Here is a 13666-nt window from a genome sequence, read left to right on the forward strand (position 1 = left end):
TTCTTAGGCTTTTCAGGCAAGTGCTTAAACTTGCTGAACCATCTCTCCAGCCTTAATGTGTTTTGTTTTTATTTTTAAGTATTAAAATTAAATTAAATTAATTAGTTTGTTTGCAAGCAGAGAGAGCTAGAGATAAGAGGCAGAAAGAATGGACACACCAGGGCCTCCAGGCACTGCAAATGAACTTCAGATGCATATGCCACTTTGTGCCTCTGGATTCATGTGGGTACTGGGCAATTGAATCTAGGTCATTTAGCTTTGCAGGCAAGTACCTTAACCACTGAACAATCTTTCCAGCGCCAAAATGTCTTTCTTAATGTCTTTAGCCTACATTGCAATTTATTTGCATTTTCTGATTTTAAGTTTCAGATTTTCTAGATATTGATCCCTTATTATTTATGTGGTTTAAAAGTGTTTTCAATCAATCTGTACCTCATCTTTCCATTCCCTAATAGTATCTTTTAAAATTTAATTTTAGCGGGCTGGGGAGATGGTTTAGTGAGTAAGAGTGCTTGGTGTATAAGCATGATGTCATGATAGGGTTAGGGATGGCTTGAGTTCAATCTCCAGCACCCATGTAAAAAACTGGGTGTGGCTACACTATGCATAACCACAGCTATGTGGGGAGTGGAGACAGGAGAATCGTGAGCATTTGCTAGTCAGCCAATCTGACTGAAACTGGCAGCTCCAGGTTCAGTGAGAGACTCCATCTCAACAAGACAATGTGGAGGAGTGACAGTGGACACACAATGATTTTGTACAGTGAGGGACATGTAGTAATTGTTTTTTTCTGCAGGAATTTTCAGTTTTTACAACTGGATTGGAGATGCTGTACTGGCTTCTATTGGATGAAGGCCAGGGACGTACCTGAACGAATCAATGTAGAGGACATCCTTCCATAGCAAAGAATGTTCTGGTGCAAAATGTCAGTCATGCAAAGGTTGAGACACCTCAAAACTGTCTATTAAACTTATAAGATGATGGACCCAGACACCGCGGAACCAACTCACCGAACAAATGGCAAGAGTTTGGTGGGCTTTGGATAACATTTCCCAGATGAAGTCAGTCTTTTTATCCATATAGATGTTGAGCAAACTTAAAGATGAAAACTTCGAAGACACAGTAAGTCTTAGAATAAGCATGTACCATTTAATTTGATTTGCAAAATAATTTTAGAAAGTGAGTCAGCCTGAGCCAGAGTGAAGCCCTATCTCAAAAAACCAAAAAAAAAAAAAAAAAAGGAAAGTGAGGACAAAATATTAATGAAGAATCTTTATGTCAACACTGTGGGTGGACACAGACAGGGTCAGCTCGAGCAACTGCAGATGACCTTCGTATATGACAAGCTTCCTGGTCCTTTGCCACTTAGTCATTTATGTGACTGTTCAATGTTCCTAAATGAGATTTTGCATAATGGTAATGACCCATTGACATGTTTTGCTTAATTTGCATAGGCTTAAACTTTAGATGCATTTTGAGTATTTTGGCATTGGAAGATGTTTCATGATAATGAGATTCATGTTTTTTTAATGCAACAAGTCAAAAATGTCAACAGTGGGATGCTAGCCTCATCAATTAAGAGACAGATGGAGGCACTAATTACCCCTCAGTGAATACCAGTAGCCACACTCTCCCTTCCCCCCAATGAGGACAGCCCTCAGGGAAATGGGGACAGAGGATAGGGAATATAAGACTGCAACTCATATGTAAAAAAAAAAAAAAAAAATTAAAAAAGAGCTGGCCATTGCTGAGTAACAACAGTTACATTGGAAAGGGCATAGTGACCCCAGCCAGCCCTCACCTGTCCTGTTTCACTTGGGCTGGAGAGATAGCTTAGCGGTAAGACATTTGCCTGCAAAGCCAAAGGACCTTGGTTTGTTTCCCTGGGACCCATGTTAACCAGATGCACAAGGGGACACATGCATCTGCAGTTCATTTGCAGTGGTTGGAGGCCCTGGAGCACCCATTCTCTTTCTCCCACTTTCTGCCTCTCTCTTTCTCTCTCTCTTGCTCTCTCAAATAAATAAATAAAAATAAAGTTAAAAAAAAAGAGCCGGCCATTGGTGAGTAACAACCATTACAATGGAAAGGGCACAGTGACCTTATCCCTCACCTGTCCCGTTTCACTGGGCTACATTATCTTTCTCTTATCAGCAGCAATTCATTTTCCATGTTCTGTCTTACCAAATTATGTTCATATTCCTTTTACTGTACCCACCAGGATGACATGATACAATGGTATTATGTTTCAGAATATGATACATGATTTTGCCTAGATTAGTTTTCAGCAAATCAAGTTTATACTATCTTTTAGCATTTTTTATGTTACTCACAATTTTGGCTTTTCTATGAGTTTCTTTTCTCTATATTTTTTCATTTAGTGAAAAGGTGACTAAAAAATAAAGATGAGATCCATGTTTTCTTTGGGACAACCCACTGGGCACAATTCAAATTCTCTCTCTTACCTATTCCATCAACTTACTTTTTTTTTTTTTTTAAGAAGAGTAAACCTGAATACAAATATTCTCCATGTAAATATTTTGACCATTGTGTAAGAAAATTGGCGAGGAAAACTTACTGGAATGTGCATAAATTTCACAGTGAAAATACTGAATACTGATATGGAATGTGTTTATAAGCAAAATTCAAATAGGTATTTTACAGAATCAGGTCACATTATTAAGGATGTCCCCCAAAAGTTTAATGCACAAGGTGGAAAGGAATTACTTTTAATGTTCATAAAGTAATGGCAAGATTTTCATTGTTTTTCTCATGTAGACATTTATAATGATTTATGCCAAATGTAAGAATTAATGAGCTGTTTGGAATATAATCATTTGTATAGAGTAAGGATTCTGACACCTTTTGGATTCATGACCCTTTTCTACTCTTCAAATGTGTTTAGGACTCAAATCAGGCTTTATGTGGATTATATAAATTTAACTTTACTACATTAGAAACAAAACTAGAAAAAAATTTGTTTTGTTTATTGATGTAGGGTATCACTCTAGCTCAGGCTGACCTGGAATTCACTATGGAGTCTCAGGTTGGCCTCAATCTCACAGTGACCCTCCTTCCTCTGCCTCCCAAGAGTTGGCATGAAAGGCATGTGCCTTCACATCTGGCAAAATCAGAAATTTTTAAAATGATAATTTTTTTTTTACAATTTCATTTAAAATATACAGTATAAATGGAGGGGTGGGAAACACAAATCTAGACCCAAATGGCAATGGTACCATAAAATTCTACTTCCTAAAAGGTAGACCAAATGGCTAAACCTTCACTAGGCCCTTAGAGGGAACACCTGAACCACAAGACACTGGACAGGGTATGATGAAGACTGACCTTAATCTTCTATAGCTTCCCTCCCTCCCTCCTTCTCTCTCTCTCTCCTCTCTAACTCTTGTATATTAGTTATCTTTTTCTTCCTTTCCTTAGTGGGCACTGACGTGTAACTCCTAGTACCAGCATATGGCTATCATCCACAATGAGCTTGTGATCAGAGAGACCTACAAGGTTTTCTAAAAGAAAGACAGATTTCTGTCTGAGTACTTGATTACCCGCCAAAGGTTAATGGTAAGACCCTACTGCTGAAGACACCTTATGTGGTCCACATGTAAAATGGAACGGCATGGCTAGAAGCTGGAAGAGAGTCAGTTCCCAGACAGTCAGCGTGTCTAGTGCCAGAGGGTGCTACGTGGACGACTGGGGGAAAATGACCAATATCTGTCCAAGCAACTCATGGCCCAACCTACTTAGCAGCAAATAACCTGGTGTGATGCCCACACAAGTGCAATAGTGGCACACAGCCATGGTGGGGAACCAACTGCTCTTGATTTGGCTAACTGATCCCCTCAGTGGTATGTGACCCATAGCTGGAGCTGGGAAACTAGTCAGAACCATATCAAAACATAAGCCCACTCTCCATTATCAAGCTACCATCAATCATGGGCTACAAGAGAGCCTACACCTATTAAATTCTCTATAAAAAAATTAAGGGTTATCTCATTTGTCTTGGTGTTAACTTACTCTCCGTGGGAGAATCTGCTTCTCTTTTTCAGGTAGATGTAGATCCTAAGGAGAGAGCCACCCCATCATACCTCAAAAGGGCCTGGGCTGAAACTAAGAAAAACTGGTGAAGCAAGCAAGGGTGCTGTTTTCCTGATGAACTGGATACCAGCACAAGGGGGAAGGAGACCAACACAGAGAAAAATCAACTCCTACCAAATCAGAGAGCCAGAGACCCAGAGGCCCCCAACACCTCATCACTAAAGCACACCAAAAATGAACCCAACGTGGCTCAGGGAAATTTTGTAGAAGAGGGGTCGGAAATAATGTCAGAGCCACATGTTGGGTCATGATATGCAGACATTTATCATACCAATAACTGTGGGCTAACTCCACAATGCATGACCCATATACCTCAACAAGGAGGGGCCAAGGGGAGGGGTTAGGTTAAGGATGAGCCTAATAATGGTACCAAACTGACTGAATACAAAACTAATTAATAAAAAAAAATTAATTAAAAAAAATAAAATATACATTCTATACTAGCATATAGGGCACATTTTGTCACAAATTATATATATATATATATACACATATATATATATATGCATAGCAAAAGTTGAGAATATGTTTAGAAAACACTATTGTTTGGATTGATAGATTATAAGTAGATTCCCATATCTACTTATACACTAAAACCATTGCATTATACTGTTTTGGATGATCTATGAAGGAAAGTCAAGCCTCATAAATTGGTTGATAGGGGATAATTCTTGGGCATTTTGAATGGGCTGGGGACCATGATAGGCACTTTTAAGGTTTGAGTTCACTCAGTTACAGTCCTTAGTTATTTAACTAAACACTATCATAGGCATTGCTGTGAAGGTATTTTGTAGGTATGATTAAAATTCCTAATACTTGGGAAGTGACCAGTTAACTTTAAGTTAGAAAGGTTATCCTGATAATCTTGGTAGGCCTGTCTCAGTGGATTAGTAAACCATTCCTCAAAGCCTACCCTATGGGTTTTACACTTGCTCAGTCGGCCCCATCATCATGCAGCTGTGACAGAAGCCACTGAGGAAACTGCTTCGCTAGCTGTAGCACTGGTTTTGATTAAATCTGTGTTCAGTAAGCAGCAATGACATCTTTAAATTTCAAGCAAGCTCTTGGCCTAAGTGTGAGGCTAACCTTCGTTTCTGAGCATACACAGAACTACTCCTGATCAGCCTGCCATGTGGCAAAATGTCCTTTTTCCTCAAATTGTACAATTTTTACAACTGTGGATATTTAAATGGGGTCCACAGAGGAGAAAGAAGATACTAAGAGAAACCATCTAAGGGTCTTTGCACATAATTTTCTATGTGTTGAGTTCAAGTTCTGAAGTTACCTTTGAGAAGGAATGAGTAGGCTTTCTGGTTGCCCAGGCCCCATAAGGCAGCTGTTTGGGATACAGGGAGAGTAAGACGTGGTAGCAGAAAGGTGCGCTCTTCATTTGGAAATAGAGGCGTTGCAGGCTGGAGACATGGGTCGGCCGCTAAGTATGCTTCCTGAGTAAGCACGAGGGGCTGAGTGAATCTGAAACCACCTGACTTTGCATCTCCAGTTCCCTTGAAAACAGCTTGGGGTGGCCATATGCACCTTGAATGCCAGTTCCACAAAGGAGAGCTGAGACGAGCAAATCACCCAGGGTCACAAGAAACAGCATGCTCTGGTGTCAGTAAAGAGACTTGGACTCACAAAAGGCACTCGTGTAAAAGAGATGGAGCATGACACCAGTTGTTCAGCTCAGGCCATCTCAACTGTGTGTCCCCCACTTCTCAGAACAGGACACGGAGTAATGCAAGGGCACATACGTGTGCATATGCCTCACGATACACACATCATCTTACATACATGCAAGCAAAGGAAAGGAAATTCAAGCTTTCTACTGGCTATCTGTGCTAGTAAGCAGAATCTATAGCTTGCCAGTTAATTTTTAAAAATTTATTTTATTTATTTGAGAGAGAGAGAGAGAAAGAGAGAGAGAGAGATTGATTGAGGGAGCTGAGTGTGGTGGTGGTGCATGGCTTTAATCAGAGCACTCGGGAGGCAGAGGTAGGAGGATTGCCATGAGTTCGAGGTCACCCTGAGAGTACATAGTGAATTTCAGGTCAGCATAATCTAGAGCAAGACCCTAACCTTGAAAACCAAAACCAAAACCAAAACCAAAATCAAAACCAAAAGCCAAAAAAAGAAAAAGAAAAGAAAGAGAGAGAATGGGTATACCAAAGGGCCTTTTGCCACTGCAAACAAACTCCAGACTCATGCACCACCTTGTGCATCTGGCTTACATCTGCAAACCTGGATCCTTTGGTTTTGTAGGCCAGCACCTTAACCACTAAGCTATCTCTCCAGCCCTAGCTTGCCATTTTTGATGGTCAGTGTTCACTGTAAATTTGACTAGGTAGAAACCACCAAGGAGACAGAGCAGATATGTCTTTGTGGGTGTTTCCTGAGTGATTAACTGAGGAAAAGTCAGCCATGACTGTGGGTGGGCAGCACAATCGCACAGCTGAATCAAAAGGGGGAAATGAAAGAGTCCAGCTTAGTACCAGCATTCATCTCTCTGACAACATTCATTCTTCCTGACAAGGAGACGCAATGCAATAAGGCAACTTGGGAGCCTGTTACCATGATTAGAGCCATTCTGAACCACATATATTCCCTGAAATGATGACTATATACCCTCAAACTGTGAGCCAAAACAAACCTTTCCTTCCATAAGTTACTTTTGTTAGGTGTTTTTGTCACAGCAATGAGCAAGGTAACTAAATATACCACTCAAATTCTTTCAGGAAATGATTACTATGAATCGATGAAGTTAAAACAATGGACTTGGGCAAAAAACAGAAAATACAATGCAACATCAGTGTTTATGTGAGCCCTTGCTAGTATGTCACTGATGAAGGAATATGAGGTCATGATTGGGGTTACAAGACTGTCGTATGACTTGTAATCAGTATTCCTCCTCCATGTGACACTGTTTCATTGAGGTCACTGTAATTTTTGCATTTCTGTTCCACGGACTTCTGTCCAATTCAAACAAACTAAGTAACAAAAGGGATTCATTATCTCACACAAGTGCAATGTCCAGAGATCCAGTGAAGCCCTGTGTGTCAGGGTCAGCACCTCTAAGCACATAGAATGCATACTTCACAAGAGGAGGAGGTTTTTGTAATCAGAAGGTCAGGGATTCTATTCAGACCCTGACAATAAATATATGCTATAATCATATTCTAAAATGCAAAGTCACAGACAGAAATGCCAAACATTAATTTACCAAGCACAGGAATATAAGCCAGAGAGCTTTACTTCTAAATGACGTAATAAGGTTGAAAAAATATAAATTCTGAGGCTGGAGGGATGGCTTAGAGGTTAAGGTACTTGCCGGCAAAGCCAGAGGACCAAGGTATGATTCCCTAGGACCCACGTATACCAGATGCACATGCATCTAAATTTCATTTACAGTGGCTAGAGGCTCTGATGCACCCATTCTGTCTATCTGCATACTCTTTCTCTCTCTCACTCTCAAATAAATAAAATCATTCACTTAAAAAATCTAAATTCTGGATATAGAATAAAAGATTAATTTGCTATATCTTTACATCAATTTAACACACTTTTAAAATATGAAGATGCTTCTGGTGTCATAAACTTTTAAAATAAAAACTAATTTCTTTGATTGTATGGATAGATTTCTTATCTGACTTACACCAAAGTCACTGTCATTATCATTCATGACCAAATGCCTTATAAAGACCTCTGTAAGGACTAATCTAGTGTTATTTACACTATTAAATCTCAAAAGACTAGGGAGATGACTCAGTAAAGCACTTGTGTAGGCATGGTGGCCTGAGCTCTGATCCTCAGGAGAAACAAAAATGTCTTGTAGGCATGGTGACCCAACTAAAATCCTAGCACTTGGAAGATAGAGACAGGAGACACCTGGGCTTGGGAGCCAGACAAGGCAAATCAGATTGTGCTTTGTGAATTCACAGCACATACTTGCTTGACTCCTAACACTTCAGTTGGACTGTTATTATTCTTTTTGTTGGTTCACATGAATTCTGGATGATCTTGCTTTGAGACTTTGATGACTTAGTTGGAAATATTGTAGAAACTAGCAAATCTAGGGTCCTACAAATTTACGTTTTAAAAAATATTCTCAAGATTTTGGCTGGAGCAGTGGGTTAGTGGTCAAGGCACTCGCCTGTGAAGCCCAAGAACTCCTATGCATCTCTAGGTCCCATGTATCAAGACTCACAGTGACACAAGTGCACAATGTTTCACATGTGCACAAGGGGACACACACATCTGGAGTTTGTTCACAGGAGCTGAAGGCCCTGGCATACCCATTCTTTCTCTCTCTCTGTCTCTTTCTCTCTCTTTTTCTCAAAATAACTACTAAAAAATACCCAATATCTATATGCAGCACAAGTTCTCAATTAAAAATTTGTCAACTAAGTTTAGAAGAATTGCAAAGAGAAGTCCAAGTGACTAGGATTTCATAACTATTATCAAGGCCAAAAAGGCATTATGTAGTCCAATTTAGGGGCTTGTTTGGACAGTTTCTGGTTCAAATTTTGACTTCTTATCAGGTGTGTGACTTTAGGCAAGTTCTTTCATGTCCTCAACTTTTATGACTTCAGCTCCTAGTGAGGCCACCAGTTAAAAATTCATTGATAATGTACATGAAGTGTTTGATGCCCTTTAAGGTTTAAGTAGGGGTTATTCATTGTTACCACAGTTACCCTAAGATGATGTAAGTGTAAGTGATAAAGTAAGAAGAGAAACAGCATCTACTGCAGTTCCTAGTGCATACAGGGAACACAAACATTGATGGATAAAGATATAGGTGGTGACTATATATTTTTTTTTCTAGAAGCCTCCCCAATTTATTTATTCTTATCAGTCTATCTCTTGTGGTATTCTTCACAATCACAAATAGACAATTACTTAAAATCACTTTCAAATAAGCTATTATATTCATATTCTCTCAGCCTTTAATTTTTTCTCAAGGATTTACACTTGAATTTAGTTTATTCTTTAGAGCACCATCCTGAGTTTCCAGTACTAATCAGTGAATACTTATGATGGATTTTTTAGGTGGGAGGAAATTTCTCTCTTTCTAATCCTCCTTGAAAGTCAAACTAGTTTGTTTACCTACATTGATAATAGATCCACATACCAGTGGACTGAGGCATAACAGATATGGATGAGTACATTTCTTAACATATTACAGGACTCCTTGAGGTCTCCTTCTGCAAAGATGTGCTTGTATCACACCAATTCCAAGGACTTATTCATTTTCTCACAAATCTAAAGCCCATCTCTTATTAGTTTTCAATACTCTATTATAAAAGATATCTGAGAAAAGAGTAACAGAGAATGAATTTTCCGGTAACTCTGGCATCATGGTTAAATTTTATCTTTGATGCCATGATTTGGACAGAGGTTGAACAGGACATCCCCTCAGTATGTGAGCAGAACCAACGGTATGTGAAATGTCTCTGAGAACTTTGGTCTAAGTGCACAAGGCTCTTGCTGCCACAGTGTGACGTTTTCAACAGACTGAAGCAATTAAAATCCATTAATTCAGATGTTTCTCTGTGGGTTTCCTGAACAAGCATGGGAGAAGTACCAGGTCTGAGGTCTCTCCAATCACATCTCGGCATTAGGAAGAGTGCGGATACCACAAATCACCTTGGGTAATATGTTTAAAATCTTTCATTCCTAACAGTCAATAGCACCCATCTCTGGGTGTTACTTCTTTGCTCCTCTTAGTTGTCTCTTTCATTTGATCATCTTTAGAGCATGTCCTGATTTCCATGTTCAGCCTTATCTTGGTGTTTCTGCCCAGCAGCATCCCATTCATGCCATTATGTCTATAATACTGGCTAACTGCTCCACAATCATGTTTATAAGTGGCTCTCTCCCCAGTTCTACATGTTCAACTAAATTGAGCCAAGGACATTAGGATGACAGGCTCATTTTTATTCTTTCATCAACCCCAGTAACGATTAATATTCCACCATCCTTGGCATTGTGTTTTCTGGGAATTTGTATGGGAACAACATATTCAAATTATTTTTATCAGATCCAAATGATCATATGTTTCTATTTTTTTCACATTATTGTGCTTCTGAAATTCTGGTTTGTTTCATGCTTAGTGTAGGTATTTAATGAAATTGCATAATCAAATGAGTTTATGACCAAATCTGCAATGCAACATGAGAAACGAAGGCAGCCTAGCCTCAGAATATATGGTACTACTGCATCTTATAGTAGAACTTCTCATATATCATTTATGATGTGTTTCCAAAGTTTTCTGTACACATGCTGTTTAACAGAACTGAGGGAAATATGCCCTGAGAGATATGAAAACTAACCACATCCCAGGAATCACTGCATCAAAAGGGAAGAGAAGCATTCAGCCTCAGTTTTAGACATGTCTGGTCTACAAAAGATCTAAATAGAAAGAACAACAGCAATTTCTCAAGAGAGGCCACCAGACCACAGTTGGAGCAATAAAATTTTTTACTTAAAAGAGTCAATGCTCGGTTACTGTGCGGCGGCGGCGGCCGGAGCGGCGACGGAGGAGTCAGAAGGCAGACTTTCTGAAAGGATTGCCCGTCTACAACAAAAGCAATTTCAGCCGGTTTCAAGCGGACTCTGTGTGCAAAGCTTCGTCGTTGTAACAGAAAAGACAAACATACTCCTGCGTTACCTCCATCAGCAATGGGACAAAAAGAACGCTGTCAAGAAAAGAGACCAGGAGCAGGTGGAGGTGGAGGGCGACAGCTCGGCACCACCACGCAAGGTGGCAAGGACCGACAGCCCCGGCATGCCCGCGGGCACCTAGGAGCCCTGCCCGCCCCAGGGCACTCCCCTTGTGTGTAAGCGCCACCCCGCCCCTGCCCACCACCAACCTCATGGGAGCCATCTATTTATTTTCCTTGAGTTTTCATTTATGCTGTAACCCAGGTCAGGCATTGGTAAAGGGACATCATACCCAGTTGTAACATGTTGGTAGATGCCTTTTAAAAACCCAGTGGTCCCTGACCTGGCCCAGCTTATCCCGCAGGGCACAGGCGGCGAGGGTCCAGAGCTGGAGTGTCCAGCCGTGTGACCTTGTCTCCTACACACCGAGCGGCCTTCTGCCTTTCCACCACCCAGCCCACCTCACAGGCCCAGTCCCATTGGGTCTGGGGTCTCCACGATCCATGGTCTCTTGATGCCCAGGTCTTGCTCTGAGTGTGCGCATGGGCAAAGCAGAACCGGGCCTTCTGGATCTTTCTCTTAAGTCATTATATCATGGACTAGCGTGTGCTCCGTGTCCACCCCAATAAAAGCATCTTTCCTACTCTTAAAAAAAAAAAGAGCCAATGCTCATTTGACTTTCTTTTCATCTAAATTCTTCTGGCTTGACAATGTTAAATATATATATATTTAAATCTCAGGGAAATCTATTTTATCCCTCTGATGTTTTCTCTTCAATTTAATTTCACAAACAAACATTATCACAATGTTCACAAAAAGGCTTTCAGCAATTTCCCTCACAGAAAACGTGCTATAATATTGATGACCACTTTAAGTTAAAAAAAAAATACCTTACATAAAACAATACGAATATATCACTAAAATGAGGATTAGGGCTAGGAATGTAGCTTAGTTGGTAGAGTGTTTTCTTACCATGCACAAAGCCCTGAGTTCAATCCCTAATGGCACATAAGTGGTTGCATGCCTACATTGGTACATGCCTATTATTCCTGCCCTTAGGAGGGTAGAGATTGGAAGAATATAAGTTCAAAGTCATCCTTAGGAATTTGCTGAGTTTGAAGCCATCTCAAGTTACATAAAGCCCAGCCTACTCAATACACATTAGTTTTATATTACAGAATGAAATATATGTTTTTGATTTTTCTTTTTTACAAAAATAAAAAAAAGCATATTCATGTAGTTTTAGAAGCCAGAGGTCAGGTTATTATGAGATCCTAGAGCGCTATTTTCCTATTCGTAATAAGTCAACTGCATTATACTGTCCTAAATTCTGGAATGTGAATGGTCTGCTGTAAGAACCACAAGCTGGTGAGCACCAAGATTTATTAAAGCAATACCTTAGCTGTGGCCCTGACTTCCCAGCATTATTTGTTGGGGAGGATCCTATATGTAGGTAGATCAAGAGCATCCAAATTTGGAGCCCTCACTAGTAGAAAACAGGAACATATGCGTACCCACACAATCTACAATTATTTTACTGCATTCATGAAGCAAAGCCTTAACTGCTGAGCCATCTCTCCAGTCCTTGCATTCATTAAATGAGGGAGTAAAGAAATCCTATAATGGGGGGAGGGCATTACCATGGGACATTTTTTATAATCATGGAAAGTGTTAATAAAGAAACTGAAAGGAAAAAATAAAAGAAAGAAATCCTATAAGGGTTAATCCCTCATCAGCCTCTGGAGTAATTATTCATTAGAATTGATTCAGACAGGCATGATTATAATTTTATCTCAGCCACCTTTATTTAGTTACTAGATTGTTGAAAGTTAGTTTACATCTCAATTTTATTTTTATATTTATTATTTTCACTTAATTATTTGAGAGAGAGAAAGAGGAAGATAGAAAGAATGGGTACGCCAGGGCCTCTTGCCACTGCAAATGAACTCCAGAAGCATGTGCCACCTTATGCATCTGGTTTACATGGGTCCTGGAGAATTGGACCCTTGGCTTTGTAGGCAAGTGCTTAAACTGCTAAGCCATCTCTCCAGATGTAATAGAGTAGCCTGCTCTGCATAACAAAGGCACTTCCTCATGAGAAATCATCCAACCAGAACTTAACTGAACTGGGAAAGTAAATTCCAAACTCAACCTCACTCTATCCTTCCTCTAGCCATCTTTTCCCATGTAAGCAGTGGTGGTTTATGTGTATGGGTGTGGTGGTGAGAATAATTTATTTATAGTTCAGAGGCACAGGCTATCAAAAGACTGGAAATGTATCATCAGACTATGGAACACTTCCTCTCCTTACACACTAAGTGCACTATTCCAGTATTAAAGGTCTGTTCCTTACACCTGGTATAATCTTTTAAATTATCAATTAAAAAAAAAACATTCAGAAGAAACGTTAAAGCAAATGACACAGATCAGCATAATTTGAAGAGACAAAGGCAAGCATCGAGACCAGACAGTGAAAGCGTCTTTGAGGTTGAGACTATTTCCAGAGACAACTAACACTGAAATCACAGAAAAGACTATAAAAAATGAATACCCAGAAGAGAAGGTCCAAGAACTGTAAGATGACCACAGAACAGGTGACATGTGTGTAATGTAAATCCCAGAAGGAGAAAGGAAATGAAAGAATAGTGCCCCAGAATTTCCCCAAATTAATGTCAAATATCAAACTAGGGAACTCAAAAAAATCAATGAGGATATATAACCAGAAGTAAGAAAAAGCAAAGGAATACAGCCAGGCAAACTATATCTGAGTATATCAAAGTACAGAACATCAAAGATAAATAAAATAATTATAATAAAAGTGGTCTGTTGGGGTGGGGTGAATTCAAAAGCTTAAGACAGAAGGACAAATAGAAGGATTCCAATTTCTCAGAAATACTGT

General features: G+C 39.7%; 1 pseudogene; it reads left to right on the forward strand.

The window, feature by feature from the left end:
• The first annotated feature begins 1083 nt into the window (after positions 1-1083).
• LOC123461473 lies at positions 1084-10909 on the forward strand (annotated as a pseudogene).
• The last annotated feature ends 2757 nt before the right edge of the window (positions 10910-13666 follow it).

The sequence above is a fragment of the Jaculus jaculus genome, chromosome 6, assembly GCF_020740685.1.
Source record: "Jaculus jaculus isolate mJacJac1 chromosome 6, mJacJac1.mat.Y.cur, whole genome shotgun sequence".
In the NCBI taxonomy this organism is placed as follows: Eukaryota; Metazoa; Chordata; class Mammalia; order Rodentia; family Dipodidae; genus Jaculus; species Jaculus jaculus.